This window comes from Equus quagga, chromosome 4 (assembly GCF_021613505.1).
Source record: "Equus quagga isolate Etosha38 chromosome 4, UCLA_HA_Equagga_1.0, whole genome shotgun sequence".
NCBI lineage: Eukaryota > Metazoa > Chordata > Mammalia > Perissodactyla > Equidae > Equus > Equus quagga.
Window position 1 is genome coordinate 5231983 of NC_060270.1, and position 24028 is coordinate 5256010.

General features: G+C 43.0%; 1 protein-coding gene across 4 annotated transcripts in view; it reads left to right on the forward strand.

Moving 5' to 3' along the window:
* The window catches only part of TMEM45A (transmembrane protein 45A), a 77248-nt gene that overhangs the window by 27355 nt on the left and 25865 nt on the right, over nt 1-24028 (forward strand). Inside the window, exon 2 of one of the 4 annotated variants that reach the window (XR_006888205.1) lies at nt 6581-6723. The exons of the other annotated variants lie outside the window; for them this stretch is intronic. The gene's annotated coding sequence lies outside the window, so the exon portion shown is untranslated. The remainder of the gene's footprint in view (nt 1-6580; nt 6724-24028) is intronic. 4 annotated transcript variants of the gene reach the window in all.

A 24028-nucleotide genomic window follows, 5' to 3' on the forward strand; every position in this document is an offset into this window, starting at 1 on the left:
AAGTATTGCGACACCTGCTTTCTTTTGTTTACCATTAACTTGGAGTATTGTCTTCCACCCCTTCACTCTGAGCCTGTGTTTGTCATTGGAGCTGAGATGTGTTTCCTGGATGCAGCAAATTGTTGGATCTTGTTCTTTAAGCCATCACACCACTCCTTGTCTTTATATTGGAGAACTCAATCCATTTATGTTTAGGGTGATTATTGATGTACAAGGGCTTAATGCTGTCATTTTATCACTTGTTGCCTGGTTTTCCTGCATTTCCTTTGTTTCTCGTCCTGTGTGTGTTGGTCTACCCATTTAATTATGTAGTTTTTTATGATGTGTTTCTTTGTTTTCTCCTTATTTATACTTTGTGTCTCTGTTCTGCTTTTTGGTTTAGTGGTTACCCTGAGGTTTGTATTCAGAATCTCGTGTATAAGATAGTCCATTTTTTGATGGCCTCTTATTTCCTTAGTCTAAACCAGTTCAGTCCCTCTCCTCCTCCCCTCCAAAGTTGTTTTTCTCATAGCTTATTCCATCTTGCGTTGTGAGTTTGTGGTTAAAGTGACAAGATTATCTTCGTTTTTGGTGTTTTCCTTCCCTTTAGCTTAATGCTATAGTTGAGTATTTGCTGTCCTATTCTGATTCTGTCTACCTATTTATCTCCATACTTTGTGACCCCTTTCTCCCCCCTTTTCTTTTTCTGGTATGAGGACCTTCTTGAGGATTTCTTGTAGGGGGTGGCCTCGTGGCTATGTAGTTCCTTAGCTTTTGTTTGTCTGGGAAAGTTTTAATTTCTCCCTCATATCCGAAGGATATTTTTGCTGGATAGAGTATTCTTGGCTGAAGCTTTTTGTCTTTTAAAGATTTGAGTATGTCATTCCATTGTCTCCTAGCCTGTAAGATTTCTGCCAAGAAATCTGCTGAAAGCTTGATTGTGCTTCCTTTATAGGTTATTTTCTTCTGCCTTGCTGCCCTTAGTATTCTTTCTTTGTCACTCATTTTTGCCAGTTTTACTACTCTATGTCTTGCAGTAGGTCTTCTTACATTGACAAATCTAGGAGATCTGGAAGCTTTTTCCCAACCAGATTTCCCTCTCTTTTCCCAGGTTTGGGAAGTTCTCTGCTGTTATTTCTTTGAACATGCTTTCTGCTCCATTCTCCTTCTCTTCTCCTTCTTGAAAACCTATAATTCTTATGTTGCATTTCCTCATTGAGTTGGCTATTTCTTGGAGACTTTCTTCATTTCTTTTTGGTCTTAGTTCTCTCTCTTCCTCTGTCTGGAGCATTTCAACATGTCTGTCATTGGTTATGCTGATATGCTGCTCTATGATGACCACTCGAGCATTCAGGGAATTCGTATTTTGTTTTATGTCTTCCATTGTGTCTTTCCTGTCTAATGTTTCTGAGTGATTCTTCTTTATAGTTTCAAGATCTTGTGAAGTAGCTCCTGAACTCATTGAATTGTTTCTCTACATTCTCTTTACCTCATAGAGTTTTTTGATGATAGCTGTTTTGAATTCATTGTCATTTAGATGACATATTTGTGTGTCCTCAGGACTGAGTTCTGGGTGCTTGTCATTTTCTCTCTGGTCTGGAGATTTGATGTAGTGTCAGATGTTGTTAGAGGAAGTGGGTTGGGTCTTCTCATTCTGATATTATTTGGTTGCAGTTACCACCTATTGCCACTGAGTAGGGGTTGAGAGCCATGTATTCTGAGCCCTCCACCTTCAGCCAGGTCCCAGGCAGTGGAGTGGGTGTGTGGCCGGTGGGAGCAGTGGCACTGTCTCCTGGGTGCTCTCCAGGCTTTCTTGCTTTCGCTAACTGGTCTCCTGGGGTGTTGGTTTGATGAGGTCACCCCCCATGAAAGCTTTTGCCCCATCAGAGGGCTTCTCTCTATGCTGCAAGGGCCCTAGGGAGTCCTTGTTCCTGCGAATGAGCATCCCCTCCCCCACTCCTTCCCTCATGGATCCTCCCGCAGTTGCGATCAAAGTCTTTAGGGGAGGGAGCGAAGATCTCCCTTACCCCATTCCAGCTCCTCTGAGGCAGGCTCCCCTCTCTACTCTCTGTCGTGTGGCTGCGTGTCTCTCTGACGTTTTTGTGTTGTGTTAGGATATCCTCTGTTGGAGTATGGATGTCCTTTTTCATTGTATGTTGGAGGGGAGTGAGCCCAGGGCAAGTACACTCAGCCATGATGCTGACATCACTCTCAACAACTGATCTTTTTACTGTCTCCATGGTTTTGCCTTTTCTAGAATGCCATGTAGTTGGAATCATGTAATATATAGCCTTTTCAGATTGGTTTCTTTTACTTAGTAATATGCATTTAGGTTTCTTCCATATCTTTTTGTGGCTTGATAGTTCATTCCTTTTTATCACAAAATAGTATTTCATTGTATGGAGGTACTACTATTTATTTATTCATAAATAAATAGTGGATTTTCACTATTTTTTCACCTATTATTTAACTTTCAACTACTGAAGGACATTTGGTTGCTTCCAAGTTTTGGCAATTATGAACAAAGCTGCTATAAACATCTTTGTGCAGGATGTTTTTAATCTGTTTTAATCTGTTTTTTAATCTTTTAAATTTTAAATCTGTTTAATCACTTTTTAATCTGTTTTTTTTAATTGGGATATAATTGATAGATAACATTGTATTAGTTTTAGGTGTACAACATGACAATTTGATTAGTTTTAGGTGTATAATGTAATGATTTGATATTGTATATATATATAGTGAAATTACCACAATACATTTAGTTAACATCTATCACCACACATAGTTACAAGGTTTTTGTTTTTGGTGATGAGAACTTTTAAGAACCACTCTCTTGGCAACTTTCAAATATACACTACAGTATTATTAACTACAGTCACCATGCTGTACATTACATCCCCTGAACTTATCTTACAATTGGAAGTTTGTACCTTTTGACCACCTTCACCCATTTCATACCCTCCCCACTGACCCACCTCTGGCATCCGCCAATTTGTTCTTTGTATCTATGAGTTGATTTTTTTAGATGCCACATATAACTGAGATCATACAATATTTCTCTTTCTCTGTCTGACTTATTTCACTTAGCAAAATGCCTTCAAGGTCCATCTATGTTGTCACAAATGGCAGGATTTCCTTCTTTTGAGAGGTGGGATAATATTCCACTGGATATATATACCACAATTTCTTTATCCATTCATTCATTGATGGACACTTAAGTTGTTTCAATGTCTTGGGTATTTTAGATAATGCTGCAATGACCATAGGGGTACGGATATCTTTTTGAGATAGCAATTTCATTTCTTTGAGATAAATACCCAGAAGTAGAATTGCTGGAACATACAGTAGTTCTATCTTTAATTTTTTGAGGAATCTCCATACTGTTTTCCATAGTTGCTGCACCAATTTATATTCCTACCAACAGGGCGCAAGTGTTCCCTTTTCTCCACATCTTCACCCAACACTTGTTATTTCTTGTCTTTTTGATAATAGACATTCTAACAGATGTGAGGTAGTATCCCATTATGGCTTTTATTTGCATTTCCTAATGGTTAGTGATGCTGAGCACCTTTTCAAGTGCCTGTGGCCATTTGTTTGTCTTCTTTGGAAAAATGTCTGTTCAGTTTTTCTGGCCATTTTTAAATCAGATTGTTAATCGTTTTTTGTTTTTTTGTATGAGTTCTCTATTTTATTTTGGGTATTAACTCCTTATCTGATAAATGATTTGTGGATATTTTCTCCCATTCCATAGGTTTCCTTTTCATTCTGTTGATGATTTCCTTTTCTGTATGGAAGCTTCATTGGTTATATGTAGTCCCCCTTAATTTTGTATATTAGCCTTGTATCTCAAAATCTTGCTATAATTTCTTGTTCCAGTTTTTTGTCTCTTCTTTTGGATTTTCTATATAGATGATCATTTCATCAGTGAACAAAGACAGTTTTATTTCTTCCTTCCCACTGTGTTCCTTTTATTTCCCTTTCTTGTTTTATTGCATTAGGTAAGACCTCCAGTAAAATGTTGTAAAGGAGAGGGAATATCTTTTCTTTTTCCTGATCTTAGGAAGAAAGTTTCTAGTTGCTCACCATCAAGTATAATGTTAGCTGAGATTTTTGTAGATATTCTCTATAAAACTGAGGAAGTTCTCTTCTATTCCTAGTTTGCCGGGAGTTTTATTTATTTATTTTATCTTGAATAGGTGTTGAATTTTGTCAAATGCTTTTTTCTGCATCTGTTGATATGTTCATGTGATGTTTCTTCTTTAGCCTATTCCTGGGATGGATTACATTAATTAATATTTAAATGTTGAACTAGCTTTGCACACCTGGGATAAATCCCACTTCGTTGTGGTGTATAATTGTTTTTATACATTGTTTGATTTGATTTGCTAATGTTTTGCTGAAGAGTTTTGCATCTGTGTTTATGAGATATATTGGTCTGAATTTTGTTTTCCTGTAATGTCTTTTTCTGGTTTTGGTGTTAGGAGAATGCTGACTTTATAGAATAAGTTAGGAAGTACTCTCTTTGCTTCTATCTTCTGGAAGAGATTATAGAGAATTGATATAATTTCTCCTTAAATGTTTGGTAGAATTCACCAGAGAGTCTATTTGGACCTGATGCTTTCTGTTTTGGTAGGTTATTAATTATTTATTCAACTTCTTAATAGATATAAGCCTATTCAGATTGTCTATATCTTCTTGTGTGAGTTTTGGCAGATTGTGTCCTTCAAGGAATTGGTCCATTTCATCTAAGTTATCCAATTTGTCTGTATAGAGTTGTTCATAGAGTTCCTTTGTTATCCTTTTAACTTTCATGAGATCTGTAGTGATGTTGCCACTTTCATTTTTGGTGTTAGTAGTCTGTGTCTTCTTTTTTTTTTCCCTTAGTTAGCTTGGCTAGAGGCTTATCAATTTTATTGTTCCTTTCAAAGAACCAACTTTTGACTCTGTTGATTTTCTCTGTTGATTTCCTGTTTTCAATTTCATTTATGCACTAATTCTTATTATTTCTTTTCTTCTGCTTACTTTGGATTTAATTGGTTCTTCTCTTTCTAGTTTCTTATGGTAGAAGCTTAGATTATTTATTTTAGATCTTTCTTCTTTTTTTTTTTAAGATTTTATTTTTTTCCTTTTTCTCCACAAAGCCCCCTGGTACATAGTTGTATATTCTTAGTTGTGGGTCCTTCTAGTTGTGGCATGTAGGACGCCACTTCAGCATGGCTTGATGAGCAGCGCCATGTCCACACCCAGGAATCGAACCAATGAAACACTGGGCCACCTGCAGTGAAGTGCACGAACTTAACCATTCAGCCATGGGGCCAGCCCCTCTTTCTTCTTTTTTAATACATGCATTCAATGTTATAAACTTCCCACTAAGCACTAGTTTAGCTGCATTACACAAGTTTTGGTAAGTTGCATTTTCATTTAACTCAGAATATTTAAAAATTTCTTTTGAGGTTTTTTCCTTGTCCCATGTGTTATTTAGAAGTGTGTTGTTTAATCTCTATGTATTTTGGGATTTCCCAGCTATCTTTATGTTATTGATTTCTAGTTAAATTCCATTGTGATCTGAGAGGATATAATATGATTTCTATTCTTTTAAATTTTTTAGAGTGTGTTTTATGGCCCAGAATGTGACTTATCTTGGTGATTGTTTCATTTGAGCTTGAGAAGAATATATATTCTGCTGTTGTTGGATGAAGTAGCTTATTGATGTCAATTATATCCAGTTGATTGATGGTGCTGTTAGTTCAAATAGGTCCTTACTGATTTCTGCCTGCTGGATCTGTCCATTTCTGGTAGAGGGTATTAAAGTCTCCAACTAGAGTAGTGGATTCATGTATTTCTCCTTGCAGTTGTATCAGTTTTTGCCTCATGTATTTTGACACTCTGTTGTTAAACATTTTTATGTCTTCTTGGAGAACTGACCACTTTATCATTATGCAATGCCCCTCCTTATTCCTGATAACTTTTCTTGCTCTGAAGTCTGCTCTGTCTGAAATTAGTATAGCTACTCCTGCTCTCTTTTGATTGCTGTTGGCATTATAATTTTCTCCATCCCTTTTAATCCAGATGTGTCTTTATATTTAAAGTGGGATTCTTGTAGATTACATATAGTTGGGTCCTTTGTTTTTTGACCCACTCTGATAATCTTGTCTTTTAATTGGTGCATTTAGACCATTGACATTTAAAGTGATTATTGATATAGCTGGATTAATATCTACCATGTTTGTTACCGTTTTCTATTCATTGCCCTTGTTCTTTGTCCTTATTTTTGTCTTCTGCTCTTTTTTCTGCCTTTTGTAGTTTTACCTGCAATGCCTTTTTACATAATCACCCCTATTCCTCCCCCCACCCCCAAGATGCACACGCTCCACAGAAGCCTCCTCCTCTGTGCAGCTTGATGTGAGCTGTGGTGGGGCTGGGCCTCTGGTTCTAGTCTTCTCCTTGCATCCCTTGGAGAAGCAAGCAGACACAGGCTGTCAACCTGACTTCACCCCTTTGGACAACAGCAGCCTGTGCCTTCATCATTTCCTAAGACAGTGGGAGAAGAGCATCCCATCACTAAGGAAAACCTCTCACTTTTCCTGTCTTTGTGTAGAAGGCCGACGAATAAGGGGAAGTAGAAAACTTGAAGTCACCGTGGTGTCACTGCCAGGCTGCGACCTGGATACAACCTTTCAGTGTCAGCGTGGGATTCACATCAAAGAGACTCTGTAATTCTTCCTTGGCCCATGGTAGAAGGTGAGTGGGTGAACATTTGTTAGCTTTCAGGAAGGATGATATTGGCTTTCCAGTCATTTCCCAATGTTGAAGAACCCTTTAGAAGCTGGGAGCAAAGTTTACGGAGTGGAGCTCTGCGAAGGCCTTGGTTTCCTTCTAATTTGGGATTTAGTAGAACTTAAATTCCTCTAGCATGTGCTTGGCTCCCTGCTGGCAGTGTTGGGCAGATGGAGTCCAGGTGATGTCTGCATCTCTGGCTGAGGTTGAGTGTAGTGGGCATTAGCTTTACTTTCCCGCTTCGGTAGGAGCCCCACCCTGGCAGGGCTTAATTGGATCTCGGATGTTGGCTTCTTCTCAGCTAAGGCTGTTGCAGTGCCACGCTAACTTCAGCACATACACACCCACCCTTGGGGCTGACCACTCCACGTCACTTTGTGCCAGCTGGGTCTGCCCTTCTCCTGCCCACTCAGGCCACAGGAGAGTAATGCCATCCAGAGCCACTCTGACAGGTGGGACTGGTCTGCACCTGTTCAGAGTGATGGAGCCTCCTTGTCACATTCAGCTCCTCCCCTCCTCCCGCACCCTGACCCAAGTACAGCTCCAGACCCGTTTGCCATGACTGTGAAGTATGTTTCTGACCAACTTTGTAATGTTGGGAGAGGCGTTTGTTTGTTGTTTCTGGCTGAGAAGGAGTTCAGTAGAAGCCAGGCTTTCTGACACCCCTATTCCCCTCTCAGGTAGCATTGAATTTCTCTAGTTAAGTAACTGCCTGGCTCTGTCCACCTTTGAGTTCAGACCTATGATGACAAGACAAAGGCAAACAGTGGCAGAAGAGTGGGTACCTGTTGGGCAAGGGGGTGATGGGCCAGCTCCCTGACAGCACCCTCCTCCCCTTCCAGCTAGTCTATGAGCTGTAGTGATGGCATGCATGAGAAATTCCAGAAGAGTTCTAAGCCCTCCCCAGGCCATACCCTGCCAGAGGGGAGGGGAGGTGCCAGGCAGTGATTGGAGGGCTGACTCTGCCCCTGACCTCTGCTCACCATCTGGAAACATGGGTTATTTGGCAATGAAGTGTCATTCGTCGGACATGATTGGTTTTCAGGAGTGTCCCTGGGCCTTACTCTTGCGGGTTATTGACATTTATTTACTTTTAATGATGCAATACCCAAGTGCTCCATCTTCCTTGTGAATTCACAGGAACGCCCACACAAATAGGCTGGCCTTGGCCTGTACTTAAGTTTGAGAACTCGCAAACCTGCCAGGCTGTTGGGCCAGATCCAACTACTGTCATATCTACTACCCTCTGTCCACTTGGCCCTGTCAAAATGAAATCCTTTTTAGAAGTCTCTGGTGCTGCTCATTCATCTCCGGTAGTCTAACTCAACATGTCCCAACATTTTTCATGTGACAGTACACACAGAACATGACACTATGTAGATGTCAGGGCTCATTGCTAGGCAATAGGCCAGGATTCTGGCTTCCACAGGCCTTGGCCCCCTTACACTCACATGGCTGCTCCTGGGACTGAGGGAACTTGTATTTTCCTCTGGCACAACTGTACCCACCAGGGAGCTGCATTAAAGGTAAGAAGCTTTGGTCCAAGATCCAGTACAGATCACAAGCTCAGGTGGAGCTGAGAGTCCCATTTATAAACATCCTTCAAGGATTCCCCAGAGGGTAGACATCCTAGCCCAGGGTGTGTGGGTTAGGGGATCTAAGTTCCTGTGGTCTTGCCCTTGGCTCGGTGCAGTCTGCCACCACCTGCCCTTCGGGGGGGTCGATGGATACAGCTCTGCATGTCCCCTGTTCCCTCTAGGTCAGTGTGCTGGGCTCTTTGGCTCTGTGGCCATGTTCTGATGCTTAGCATTCTTCCTACTCACCACCTTCCTAAAGTATTTCACAACTTCCACGTATTCCCGACCTCCTGGAGGCTAATGTGGGACAAGTCCCAATCTGTTACATCTTTAGCATAGCTTAAAACATTGCTTCTTATGAAATAGCTGGAAGTGTCCAGGGTGCTCTCTGAAGCTACCTTCTTGGGCTGCCATGATCCACACTTTGAGAACTGGTCTGAAAGGCATGCAGATATTGTGAGTTCTCTGGTCCTCTTAACTCTTTGGACTGTGTGGTACCAGGTATTGCTTCTTAAACAGGGCTATGAGCATACTCATCAGTCCATTTGTTCATTTATCTGCTTGTCTAAAAACCATTCAATAAATGCTGGATGTGATGGGAATACAAAGATAAAAGTCAGTTCTTGCAGTAAGGGAAGCCCTTGCCCAATGTGTAACCATCGTATGCATGGGAAATTCCAAGAGGGTGCCATGGGGCACAGAAAGGGAGATCCTCACACTTGGAAAGTGGGTCAGAGAGAGTCCTTGGCCGAGATGACATGACTGCTAAATCGACGATTTTCCGATCTCGTTGCTCCTTCCTTTTTCTCAAACTGAGTCATGCAGGATGTGTGTTAATTGGGTGAAGGAGGGAAGGGTTCCAAGCAGTGAGAAACCTGCATGGAGATAAGGAGGCATGTTAAAGAGCTTGGCATATTTGGGGACCTTCAAATGCCACCATTTTATTTGGTTCTCTCAGAGTCCTAGTGGACAGCAGCAAGTGAGGTAAAGATCCTCTAAAACATGTCTGGAACGGGAAGGGGAGGCGCTCATCTTGGCCTGCAATGGTCAGATCATACTTTTGGAAAGAGAGTGTCGGTGAGATTCAAAATGATATTTTATAGAGGCCTGGGTGTTTCATGTGGAGGAGAGAGAGATTCAGATAGCCATCTGGCTTGACTAGATTTGCTGTGTATGGCTTCTGTGTGTGGAGGTGGCACAACTGGGTGAGGGAGATTGTCTTCAGAATCTTGTTTCTTTCACTGAAAACTGTGATCTTGGGCAACTTACATGACAGCTTCAAACCAGTGTCTTCATTGATAAAGATGGTTTTCATAATGCTTACCTCAGCAGGGTTGATGTGAGAATTAAATCACATAATTCATTGATATCTGAAAGAATCTAACATAGTAAATACCTGACGAATGTTAGTTTCTCTTTCCTTTCCATCTGTCTTTTCTTCTCTCTCTCTTTTCCTTCTTTCTTCTCTTTTCACCCTCTCTTTTCATGAATCGACTTTCTATTAAGTCATACATGTCAAGCACCCTGCGAGGATCTGTATTGTCCACTACAGTAGCCACTAGCCGCATGTGGCTATGGAATGCTTGACATGTGGCTAGTTCTAGTTGAGATGTGCTATAATGTGAAATAGAGAAGCTGAAGACTTAGCACACGCGAAAAAAAAAGGAGTGTAAACTATCTCATTAATTACTTTTTCTATGGATCACACATTTAAATGATAACATTTTGGATATATTTGGTTAAATTAAATATGTCACTAAAATTAATTTCACCCTTTTCTTCTTACTTTTAAAAATGTGGCTACTGGAAACTTGAAATTACGTATGTGGCTTGCATTTTATTTCTGTGGGACAGCACTCTGCTGGCCGTCGGGGACTCAATGGTGAAAAGAAAAACTGACTTTGCAGAGCTTGTAGTCTAGTGGGGGGAAGGTGGAAAAGCAATAACAACTACAAAAACAACAGAAGGAAATAAAAAGCAAATTAAAAAACAAGTAGTATAAAATTCCCCATTGTAATAAATACTGTGAAGAAAAGTTTCTGTGGGGTGGGAAACCAGAGGCCCCAGTTTAGAGCGACTGCTCACAGAGGCCTCTCTGTGCTGGGTCTCAGAGGGCCTTCCTACATGGAGTTTCCAGGCAAAAATGCGAACAGAGAGTTCCAGGCAGAGGAAACAGACTCGCAGTCAATATTTATTGAGTCTAACAAACCCCCAGCCCGCGGCTGGCAGTGGGGAAAAGCTGTGGGGCCGCAGACACAGAAGGCTCCCTGACTCCTCAGAGCTTGTGGTCTGGTGAGGGACAGAAGAGGCAGGCACCTCCTGCGTGTGCAGAGATGGGGTTCTGGGAGCGTCTGCCACCTAGACCGTCAGGGACCACAGCCTTGGCTCTGCAGGTCCCCAGAGCCAGTCACGTCTCCCTTCATGATGGGTAACGCTCCTGTTTGTCCCTGTTTACCTGTTCCCACCACCCTGTTCTGATTCAGACTCAACATCTCAGAAACGAGTGTCTGCACTAGCTTCTTAACCAGTTTCCTTGCCTCCAGCCTCTTGCTCCCTTTCATATCTTCTGTGCACCACTGCCAAATTAAACCTTCTGAGATACTATTTAGACCATGCAGCTTCTTGCCTTAAAGCTTTTACGAGCTTCCTCTCGCTGGCAGAGGAGCAGTTTGCCGGGAGCCGCTGTGCCTCTCTCTGTTCTCCCTTACCTTTGCCCTCCACTGACAGTGACCCAGTTTCCAGGACAGCACACCCGCAGCAGGGATGGCAACCTTTTCAGCCAGCGTTGAGTAGCCTTTGAAGCCTCCCCTCCAACCATCTCCGCGTATTTCCACTCCAGCTCTTGCATTGTCTTCTGGGCCAGGCACGCTGGGCACCTCATTGTCCTTCAAACACTGAGTGGCACAGTCTCTCAGGGAAGGGCAAGAGCCTATCAGTAAGAGTCAGCGGGACCAGGTTCAGATCCCAGCTCTGCCATTAACCAGCTGTGAGAACCCTTTCAATAAGTTATTTGTCTTTTCTAAGCCTTAGTTTCCTCCTCCGTGAATACCAGGAGGCTAATGGTAGTTTGTGCCCCTTGGGGATGGGTGGATAAGATGAGACACTGAAAGCGGAGCATTCCGCAGATGCCCAGTCCACAGTAAGTCCCTAATGCACCTGCCTCGTTTAAATGAATGCAATCAGAAGTCACAACTTAATCAAGTTGAGGTCTCTTACTCAGAGAAACATGCCAGCCCTTGGCTAAAGGGTTTCATTCTTGGGGAGACAGAAATATTCTTGGGTTTTTTCCTCTTATTGTCATACAGCACTGCAGTGTCAATTTCTTCACTCGCTTTGTGGTGTTGCTTAACAAATCTCCACTCTGCGCTGTTGCAATGTTCTTTACTCCAAGGTAATCCTTTCATGGGTTGCCAGATAAAACGTGGGAGCCCGTCAAATAGCACATGCAATATATGGGGCATACTTATGCTTAAAAATTGTTTGATGTTTATCTGAAATCCAGATTCTGGATTTCACTGGGCATCCTGTTGTTGTTGTTGTTGCTAAATGTGTCAAGACTACTTCCAGGTGTTCAAGTGACGCCAAGGGATGAAGGGCAGGAGCTGAGAACATGGATGGCATGCTTGTGGCACTGTCAGCCCTGGGTATTGATGTTACCACACAAAGGGCACGATCTGCTCACCATGAGACAAAAGCCAGTCATCAAGAGGCAAGATGGTGGCTGAGAAAGGATATTTTATTACAGCTTGCTAGCAAGAGGGAAGATGGCTGACTAATGTCCAAAAGAACCATCTTAAGCGGGGCACAGAATCTTGAAGCAGTTATATAGGCCAGTGGGTTATAGGGGAGGGGTTAGGAATGTTGACCCTCTGGTGTTACAGACTGGGAGTGCCAACACCAGATCTTTCAGTTTTCGTTGATGATGGCTATCAGCATAAACTCTCTGTTTGGGGGTCATCACATTCCTAAGGAACTCAAAAGAACAAAGTTATCATTTTATCACAGCTGGGAGGTATATGCACAAGAAGGGCGTCATACAATCTGCAGAGCTGGTGGATCTCCTGGAGGGTGCAAATCCAGCTGGGTTAGTTAGTCAGAGGTCATTCAAAGTTACAACATGGTCTCTTCTCTATGATATGGCTTCCCTTATGTCAACCTTGTGTTGAGCTGGTTTCACTGACACGTTTTCTGGGGGCCTTTCAGATCTCTGTTAAAGGCTGTGGGGCTCATGTGTGGTTTCCTCAGGGAGCCTTGCTGTTCTTCATGGACACATGTCTGGGACCCAGCAGCCCAGGCAGCAGTCACTCACCCCTCTGAGTTCCGTGTGTTCATTCTCATTTATGTGAGATTTTGTTGTGAACTGCTTGCCTGACCTTCTATGAGGGGAGGGCAGAAGCAAAGGTGGAGATTTTCTTTGGCTGAAGCCATGAATTTAAGGGCCAAATCAGGAGACAGGAGAGGAGGTAGGAGGTGTAGGGGAGGAAGACATTTCCTCTACCCACTCTGGGTCCTTCTGGCTGGGCTATGAATTAAATTGACACAAGACAGAATAACAGGAGAAGAATCAAACAATGCTTTATAATATGTATACGTGGGAGAGACTCAGGAAAACTGAGCAACTAGCCAGAATGGCTGAGGTCACCACCTTAAATACCATCTTCAGCTAAAGACAAAGGAGGATGTTGGGGGTGGTGGGGTCAGTTATGGGAGATGACCAGAAAAGCACAGTAACAAGAGTAAGGTTATTATGCAGATTTGAGTCCTTGCCTTCTGTATTGATGAGTTTCTAGAGGTAAGGTCATCCCCCCTTCTTCCTGTTACAGAGAGGGAGACACCTTTACAGATGGAGATTTCCCTTACAAATGTAAGTGTCCCTTACAAAGGTAACTTCTACTTTTCAGAGTTTCTCTCATGTCTGCAGATTTTAAAAGTAACCAGCCCAACATAATCCTCATGCCAAAGAGACATATTTTGGGGTGGCCAATTCCAGTCCCCCGCAGAGGGAAGGACCCCTCCCTTCTCTGTACAGGAGTCAGAGGATTTCCTGGAGTACAGTGAGGTATAAATCTCTCCACTTTTTCTTTTCTGAACTTGAATTTAAAGGAGGCTGGTGATTAGATGCCTCACTCTGTCTCATTTTTTTCTCACACAGTTTCTCTCACCCTCTCTAAGTCAGATCCAAAAGAAAAGCTGGCATTGGGCCATTTTAAAAAAATTCATAAAATTTTCTTTTCTTAGAAAAATCCTATGATTTTTCTTCCCTCTGATTGTAAAATCAATGAGTTTATTCCAAAAACATGCAGAATACTATGACAAAGCCAAAGAAACAGCCCATTTGAATGAGTCTTCACATTGAAATTCTGTCTCCTCAGGGCAGATCTGTATAAAAGAATGGTTTTCACGACAGTTCCTAAGGGTTGGAGAGAGTTTGCTTGCTAAGAGGTTGGAAAGAAAGCACTGCAAAGCCCACTACTTGTTGGGTGGGCTTTTGTGTTCTGCCCAGGAGTGGGATTTTGAAGGTTCATTTTACAAAGGTCTGTGATGGTGAATGCCACGTCTGCTCCCCTCACTCCAAAGTGAGACCTCAAATGTTTGCTTGGTGGGGGGTGAATATTTGGAATCAGAGGATACGAAGAAATTTAAAAATGGAGCTGGGGCTGGCTCCATGGCGGAGTGATTAAGTTCATGCGCTCCGCTTCAGCTGCCCAGGGTTTCGCCGGTTCGGATCCTGGGCATGGACATGGCACCGCTAGTCAGGCCATGCTGTGGCGGCATCCCACATAGCACAACCAGAGGCACTCACAGCTAGGATTTATAACTATGTACTGGGGGGACTTTGGGGAGAAGAAGAAAAAACAAAAAGACTGGCAACAGATGTTACTCAGGGCCAATCTTTAAAAAAAAATAGAGAGCAGTTAGTGGTTGACTATAACAATTAATGGAAGAAAATAAGGTCTAGAAGTCAGTAGCATATGAGTTGGCTTAGAGTAGGCACGGCTTTGACTGTTCATCAAACATTTTTGAGTCCAGGCTCTTTGCTTGGTGAGAAAGGAGGTCCTGGCTGGTGAGAAGAGATCGAGAGTGAAAGTGTGAGAAGAGTGCTGTGGCAAAGGATGCGCAGGTCTGTGGGGCCAGAGAGGGTGTGGTCTTGATCAGCCTGAAAGTTCAAGGTCCAGGGCAGACTCACCCCCCAAGGCCTGGCCCTTCCAGCTTTAACTTCTCCTGCGAGTCTCTGGTCACAGCCTCGGATTTCTCTGGACCGCCTTGATTTCCGATATGCTGTGCAGTCATCAGAAAAACCTGTGACAGAAAAACCAGGGCTCTTCCATTTCTTTTTATGCTTCCCAACTTTTTTTTTTTTTTTTTTTTTTGCTTGAGGAAGATTGTTGTTGAGCTGACCTGTCCCGATTTTCCTCTGTTTTATATGTAGGACGCCACCATTGGCTTGATGAGCAGTGTGTAGGTCCGTGCCTGGGATCCGAACCCGTGAACCCTGGGCCACTGAAGCAAAATGCATGAACTTAACCACTATGCTACTGGGCTGGCCCCCGCTTCTTAACTTTTTAAGTGGAAAGTGTCGAGAAGATACAAAAATAGAGAGAATAGTATAATGTACCCATTACCCAGTTTCAACAGTTACTAACTCATGGCCAATTTTGTTTTATCTGTTTTCTTATCCACTTCTCCCCTCCCTCATATAAATTTTCTATTAGTCAGAATTCTCCAGAGAAACAGAACCAAAAGGATGTGTATGTGTGTGTATAAATCTATGGGGTGGCGGTGGGGAGAGAGAGATTTATTTCAAGGAACTGACTCACCATTATGGGGGCTGGCAATTCTGAAATCTGTAGGACAGGCCAGCAGGCTGGAACCGAGGGAAGAGTTGATGTTGCGATTTCTATTGGGAAGACAATCTGAGGCAGAAGTACTTCTTCCTCGGGGCGCCTCACTCTTTTCTCTTAAGGCCTTCAACTGATTAGATGAGCCTCCTCCCCCCAGTTTGAATGGTAATCTGCTTTATTCAATGTCTACTGATTTAAATGTTGATCACATCTAAAAAATACCTTTACAGCAACATCTAGACTGGTGTTTGGCCAAAACTGGGTAAGATGGGCTTAGCCAATTTGACATATAAAATTAACCATCACAATTTTGAAACTAATCCAAGTCATCATATTATTTGGTCCATAATATTTCAGTATATATCTCTAAAAAATACAGATTCTTTTAAAAGACTTAAAGACAATACCATTATAACCCCTACAAAATTAAAAATCCTCAGTTGTTTTGTTTGAATTATTATCCAAATAAAGCCCATACGTTGCAATTATAGATATACATATCTTCTAAGTCTCTACATGACTTATATTACTCATATCTTTTCTGTAAGCCTCTATATCTTCTCCTTTCATCTCTGTTTTTCTCAGTTTATTTGTTGAAGAAACTGGCTTGTCCTGTAGGATTCTGCATCCTCTGGATTTTACTGGTTACCTCCCCATGACGTCATTTAACATGCTCCTCTGCCTATATATGTCCTGTAAATTGGTAATTACATGGAGAGGCTGGATCACACCCAGGTTCGCTGTTTCACGGTAATGCTGCAAGCATGTCTTATCAGGTCGTCTCTTTCAGAAGTCAGCAGTTTAGAGTCAGGACCCCACTTATGCCGTTTATAAGCTATTTGACTTGGGCAGGTTAGTTAACCTTCCAAGTTTCTGTCCTGTCAAATGTAAAATAGGCAGGAAAACATTACCCGTGGAATTAAGAATACTATATAGCTCCGAGAGGGGTGTGTGCTCAACAGATGTCATTTTTCTTCCTTTCTTCCTTTTGGACATAGACTTGGGGTTGAATCTTGGGTCTGTCATGACACTATTGCTATAATCCTTATGAGATGCACTTCTTTATCATTATCTTTAAAGTGGGGTTAGTAACTACAAGCATTAAATTAATTGGTGCATGTAAAGTGTGTTGGCACATCATAGGAGCCAGTCACTCATGGTCGGCCCCACTCTCCCTTCCCTTCCTTCACCTAGTGTTGCCTTGGCCAGGCTGACTAAGCTTATATACCAGACATAATAAGAGAAGGGCCCCGTGGTTTCAACTCCGGCTAACTAGAATCATCTGGAGAGCTTACCAAAGGGGAAGAAGAAAGATTCCCAGACCTCACCCCCAGAGATTCTGATTTTATGGGTCTGGGTGGGGATGGGGACCAGACATCGTAAATATTTTTTGTGCCTCCCCAGATATTTTGCAGGGGCAGCCAGACAGAAGCACTGCTCTAGTAGACACTAAGCTGTGATCACTATCGATGGCCCCCGGCATCCCTCTCACTGCAGAGCCCTCTGCACCTTTTCCACCCCCAGCTCCAGCCTTTCTGGTTGTTTCTTCTTGTCCACTCATCCCACGTTTGTGCACTTGAGCACGAGGAGACCCACAGCTCTGCTCCGAATGCTGCCCTTCCCTCGGCACATTGGGTGGGCCCTTCTGGAGCCCACCACAGCCAGCCAGGGTAGGGAGAGTGTGCCTGCAGTGCCTCCCTGGCCCGCCCTCCACACTCTCAACTCCAAAATCATGGAGGGCTCCCTCCTGAGGAGGAACAAGACTCCCCTCTGGAGAGCTTTGTGGCATTTAAAGCAAAAACAACCTATAACATTATGCAGTGCCTACTAGGTGGCAAGAATTTTCCTTGTATCATGTCAGTTTATCCTCAGCTTTTAAAGTTGGTTCTGTTGATAGCATCATTCTTGTGTTATAGAAGAAGAAACTGAGGCACAGTTAAATCATGTGCCTCAGGTCAAGCACATGGTGGTGGAGCTGACCTCTGTATGTAAGTAGTGTAGGGGAGAAGAATTTACCACCTCAAGATGTGTCTCTTTGGCATGAAGATTATTTTGACCTGGTTACTTTTAAAAACGGTAGACAGAGGAGAAGCTCTGAAAAATAGGAGGTACCCTTTGTAAGAGACATTTACATTAGTGAGGGAAATTGCCGTCTGTAAAGATGCCTCCCTCTCTGCACTAGGAAGAGGGGGATGACCTTATCTCTAGAAACTCATCAGTGTGGAAGGCAAGGACTCAAATCTGCATAATAACCTTACTCTTGTTACAGTGCTTTTCTGGTCATCTCCCATAACTGACTCCCCCACCCCCAACATCCTCCTTTGTCTTTAGCTGAAGATGGTATTTAAGGTGGTGACCTCGGCCATTCTGGCAAGTTGCTCGGTTTTCCTGGGTTTTCCCCATGTACACATGTTGTAAAGCTTTGTTGATTTTCTTCTTTCAATCTGTCTCATGTCAATTTAATTCTTAGGCCAGCCAGAAGGACCTAGAGGGTAGAGGAATTGTCTTCCTCCCCCTTAGTAGTCTGATTCCAGAATTGGGGTTCTTGACCCCTGTGGGGAATTAAAAATGCTGATACCTGCGGTTACCCAGACTAATGGAAGCTGGGAATGGGGTCCAGGCATTGGCTGTTCTTTATGAGCTCTTCAAGGGGGTCTGTGGTACAGCCAAGGTTGAGAAGCAGACAACCCGAGACCCCTGACTCTCCCTCAATGACTCAGAACCTTCTATTCCTGTTATTTTCTTCCCCCTCTGTCTGTTGGTGATTTAAAAAAATTTTGTTTTTATGATTGTCAGAAGTCCTCCTTCTGCCTGACATTCTTAAGGGGGTGTGGGAGCTGAACAACAGCTCCCCCAAAGATGTCCGTGTCCTGATGTCTGGAAGTTGAGAATATGTTATCTTACAGGTGTAGGGAAGGCAAAACTTGACTTCCACCCATCTTAGGTTTTCAGCTGGGACTCTTTAACAAAAAGACAGATTAACAAGAGAAAAACTGTTTTGTTTTGTTTTTTTAACATGTGCAATGCACATCATTCTGGAGAAACCTCAACAAAAAGTGACTAGAAGCAGTGGCTTAGAATTCTGGTTTATATACCATCTTCAATAAAAAACAATGCGTTTGTAGAGAAATGACAGGACAAAGGAAAGAAGTTTAAGCTTCTCAGGGCGGCCACCTGTGGGAATATAAAAATGTAAGGAAACTGGGGTAAGGTTTGTTTGCAGGTTCCTCTGCGGCCATCTCTGGGATGATAAGATTCCGTCTCCAGTTACAGGAGAATTTATATCCTGCCTTTAGACAGAACAATGGAGGAGAGAGAGAGCTTTTTCTGCATTTGCTACTTCTTAATTGCTTTCAGCTTAAAATAATTTTTTTGTCCAACGGGCGTATTTTGGGGTGACATATTCAAAGGGATTTTGAAGATTTGATTAAGTTGAGGATCTCGAGGTGGGGAGATAACTCTGGATTATCTGGGTCAGCCCAATAAATCACAAGGGTTCTTATAAGAGGGAGGCAGCAGGATCAGAGTCAGAAGGACACATGGCCACAGAAGAAGGCAGGTCAGCATCAGAGGGGGAGTTTGAAGATGCCACGTTGCTGCCTTGAAGATGGAAGGAAGAGCCAAGGAATATAGGTGACCTCTAGAAGCTGCAAGAGACAAGCAAAGGGACTGTTGCCCACAGCCTCTAGAGGGAGTGTGGCCCTGCAGACACCTTGATTTCGCTCCAGTGAGACCCATTTCAGACCTCTGACCTCCGGAGCTGTAAGACATTAAATTTCTGTTTTAACTTGTGGTAATTTGTCTGAGCAGCAACAGGAAACTAGAGCAAGGTATCCGGTGTTCCAGACAGACCATGTCCACCCGTACCGCAGAGGTTTTGGCTCCTTGTCTGCGTTCTACCACCCACCAGCTACGGCGTTTCAGGCACGTCACCAAGCTCCGTAAGCTCAGCTGCCTCTTCTGTGACATGGAACCAGTAAAACCGGCTGCATCTGAGGCCAGGAGCGGCCAACGGCCTCCTCTGCCTCACAGGGGTGCTCCCTGCCTGAGCCTTAACCCTTGGCTGGCTCGGCCAGCCCTGCCTTCCGGGGCTCCACTGTCCGCCCCCAAGCTGAGCCTGAGCTCTCACGTCGCCCCGGGCTCTCGATCAACAGCTGACATTATCTTGTCTCTTTCTTTACTTGTCGTAGGCACTTGCCAAAATCAGGAGTCGTTATTTCCTAGATTGGGTCTATCAAATAAAGAAAATTAATTGAAATATACACTGAGACAGAAACTTTCTGACAAGAGACGGGGAGAGCAAGGGGTCGCTCTGCTGCCTCATCCTCCTCTACTCGGCCAGCATTGCACACTCTTCACAGAGCAGCACACTGCTTTCAGCCTCTCCGTACCTGACTTCTTTCTTTTCTCATAAACTGGATTTGAACATGTCTTCCCCTCCCTTGCCACCATGTCTCCTGTGCGGCGGACACAGAGCATTATGCCCATATCAGCCACATTTTTCAAAATGGGGTGATCTTCTAGATAGACCTTTATATGATTGCCAAGTATAATTGGCAGCAAACAATGCTACATCCTTGACCTCATCTATGTTATATTTAATGCCTGGGTCTTCTTTGTCCTTAGGAGTAATATTAAACAGCAAACTTGACAGATTTTTATGTGAAAGGTCATGGGAATTTTGCAAACATTATTTTTCCAAATGATGTTTTGTTTGTCCCCTTAGTTGCAATAATGTGTGCTTTATCCTTCTGAAAGAGCTGCACATAATCTTGGTTGGACTTTGATACAATAGTTAGCCAAATATGTTACATTTCTCTTTTTCCCAGGATAAAAGAAAAAAAGAATCTTTTGATGTTAAAGGGGTTAGACCGAGGGTCTTCTAACCCAGTCCTCCTTAACTGGGGAGAGGGGTGTGATTTTGCCCATTTGGGGATAGTTATCAATATCTGTACATACTTTTGATGTCACAACTGTGAGAAAAGTGTTGCCATTATCTAGCAGGTAGAGACCAGAGATGTTTCACATCTTGCAAAGCACAGGACAGCCCACACAAAAAAGAATTATGGAGCCTGAAATGTCAGAAGTGCCACTGTTGGGAAACCATCCTAGACCAGCGTTTGTCAGACTTTAAAGAGCTTATGAATCACCTGGGCAGCTGCTGAAATGAGGCTTCGGACTAGACCTCACATCCGCAGTGGATAGAACTGTGCCTGGCACACTATAGCTGTGTAATAAATATTGGTGGAAAGCATGGATGGACAGATGGAGGAAGGAGGGAATGAAGGCGTGAGCAGGCAGCCGAGAGCACTAGTTATCATTCCTATACGGATCTCTGAGCAACCCTGGCAGCACTTAGTCTGAAGAAAACTGAATTTCCTCTTAACAAAGCCAGAAATTTGCCAAAAGCCTTTCCTAGGGTATGGCAGACTTTCTCAGGTTAAAAATGACCTCCTTTCTCTGATGTCTCACACTGACCCTTCTGCCACAGGGTGGGGGTTCATTGGCTAGTTATTCCAGGTGTTTCCAGGACTGGATGTGTGTTAGATGGATACAGTGGAAAAAAAACTGGAGGCCCAAACCCTGGCGCTACACCTGAGCCTGCCCCAAGGGAAAAGGGTCCGGATCAAATCACGTTTATGTGTGTGTTGGTGGCAGAGGGGAAGGAGGAAGTGGAGAAGCAGAATAGGTTTTGGGAGGAAAATCAGGCTAGAATGAATTTTGTGGAGTAGCCTGGTGGGGAAGAGACGCCTGGCCACGAGCAGCGTGAAGCTGAGCGGGGGCAGAACTGGATGCTTGTGTAGTTTGTTAGCCTGTGAACTTCAGGCTTTATTAGCCTTAGCTGGGAAATCATCTCCTTTTTACTTATTCTTGGCTCTCTGGGCTCCTGTTGGTGACCTTCTGTCTGTCACCTCTTCTCACACAGAAATCCAAACCCAGCCGAGATTTGGAATCTGACCCAGAAGTGCCTTTTCTTCCCAAGATGGTTCTCATGCCGTTTGCTTAGAATCCAGACACATCTCTGCTGCCCTCTGAGAATTGGCTGTGGTGGGCAAAAGGGAGAAAAGGAAGGGAAGAGCAGGATGCAGGAGGTGGGTAAAGGGGGGCAGGCAGCCAAGGCCATGAGAACTGGCTGCAGGGTGTTCTCTGTAGGTAAGCCAAGCAGTCATCCAGATGTCTCTGTCAGTAGACTGACAGCAGAAGCACCCTGTTGGAAGGGGTGATGCAAAAGAATATGTCAGCACCATCGATTCGGGTGTAGTCCCTGCCTTTGGGCTATACTTTACTCACTAAGCAAGTCTGGGCCACTGGGTGTCTGTTCCCCTGCCCTGAACCAGAGTGACGTGGGGCTATCTCTTCCGGGCAGGGAGAGGGTAGTGGAATACTGAGTTTGGGAGTCGTGTCTTTGTGGAAGCAGCTCAAGGCTGATGAGTGTTCTGCATCTTTCCTGGGACGTCCAGGGCTTTCAAGTCAGCTATCAGGCAGGGTTAACAGAGAGTGAGATTTGTATGTCACTAGACTGGATTACTGAAGGAGTTGGACGAATCCCCTTTTGTGGACATCTTTAAATAGAAACTAGATTCTCATATTGTGGTATGGTTTAAGGGTTCTGATGCACATTTCAGTTATATCTCTTCTTTGCTCAAATATTCAGTTTCTTATTGTCCATAGAATAAAGTTTAAACTTCTTAACCTGGCATTTAAGGTCCTTTGTTATCTGGCTCTAAACCACCTTCCCTGTCTTTGTTTTTTGTTTGTTAAGAGAAAATAAAACAAAACAAAACCAAAAAAACCCCTGAAGAGCAGCAAACTAGGAATAGAGGGGAACTTCCTCAATTCGATGCAGAATATCTAAAGCTTACAGCTAACATACTTAATGGTGAGAAACTAGGATGCTTTTTCCCTAAGATTGGGAGCAAGGCAAGGATGGTGGGCTGTGGGGTATGTGCCCTTTCAACGCTTCTAGCTACTGCCAAATCAGTGGGCAAAGTAGCAACACCAGCTGACGCTTCTAGCAGGGCGTGACGGTTGCTGCTTCCCCATACTCTCACCAACACTTGATAAGATAGGTCTTTTCAATCTTGCCAGTCTAATAGGTGAAAAATACTGCTTTCAATTTAGCTTTCCTTAGTTTCTAGTGAAATTGAGCATCTTTTCATGCGACTATTGGATATTAAGTTTTGGTCTTTTGTTGAATTGTCTACTCTTATTCTTTGTCCATAGTGCAGTGGCGAGCAGTTTCTCTTTTTTTAACTGATTTCTAATTAAAAATCACATTCCAGCTACTCAGCCTTTGTCAGTTACATTTATTGCAAATATGTTCTCTATGTGTCTTTTATCTTTATTGTGGTACTGTTGTGGGAGAGGGGCTAGAGGCCCGGGGTTGCGTATGTCCCAGTTCCCTTACTTATCACCTCCATGACCTCGGCCATTTTAGCTCATCTCTAACTGTGTCTCACTTTCTTCATCTGTAAAATCAGAGTGAGAATAGTATCTCCTTCAGAGGTTTCTTGTGAAGATTAAAGGAGTTAACAAGCAAAGCACTTACTTGAATGGAGATTGGTCAATCAATAAGTGTTAGCTATTATTTTGACGTATAGAAGTTCTAAGATTTTTCTGTTATACAAAATAGATTTATATATATTTTGCTTTTGGGTCCGGTCCTGTGGCCGAGTGGTTAGGTTCACAGGCTCTGCTTTGGTGGCCCAGGGTTTCGCTGGTTCAGATCCTGGGCGCAGACATGGCGCCGCTCATCAAACCATGTTGAGGTGGCGTCCCACATAGCACAGCCAGAGGCACTCACAACTAGAATATACAACTATGTACTGGGGGACTTTGAGAAGAAGAAAAATAAATAAAACAGAAGATTGGCAACAGATGTCACCTCAGGTGCCAATCTTAAAAAATATATGTATATATACGTATATACATATATATTTTCCTTCTATACATGATAGAATTCCATTTCCATATCACATAAAATAGTTATAAGAATAGGGTGTTCAGGGGTAGAATGGTGGACCTGCAAAGTTGTCAGGAATAAGCCTCTTTCAGGTTCACTGCTCCTTCCCTTCAATATGGGCCTTATCCTCATAACCTAAGATAGTTGCCAAAGCTCCAACCATCACAATCCTGTTCCAGGCTGTGGGAAAAAAGGAAGGGCAAAAGGAGTGTCTGCTCCACATTTTCAATCAGCTTTATTGAAGTATAATTTACAGGCAGAAAAAATCACCCCTAAATTTTAAGTATTTGATGAACTTTGACAAACCTATACAGTTGTGTAATTATGATTATAATTTAGACATAAAATATTTCCATTACCTTGAAAATTTGCCTCATGCTTCTCGCAATCTCTTTTCCCTTTCCCCCAGACCACCACTGATCTGCTCTCTTATCACTACAGTTTTGTCTTTTCTAGAATTTCTTATAAATGGGACTATGCAGAATGTACTCTTTTGTGTCTTGTTGCTTTCTCTTAGCATAATGCTTTTGAGATTAATCCAGATTTTTGTATCAGTAGTTGTTCCTTTTTACTTAAAGGAGATGTATCAGTTTGTTCGTGCATTCACTAGTTAATGGGCATTTGGGTTGTTTCCAGATTTTGGTTACTATAAATAAGCTACTAGGGGCATCAATGTACAAATCTTTGCGTGGACATGATTTTAATTTCTCTTGGGTAAATACCTAGGAGTGGGATTGCTGAGTCTATGGTAAGAGCATGTTTAACCTTACGAGAATGACAGACTGCTTGCAGGGGGTTGTACCATTTCGTGTTCCCACCTGCAGGTCTAAGAGGTCCAGGTGGTCCACATCCTTGCCAATACTTGGTATTGTCAGTCTTTTTAAGTT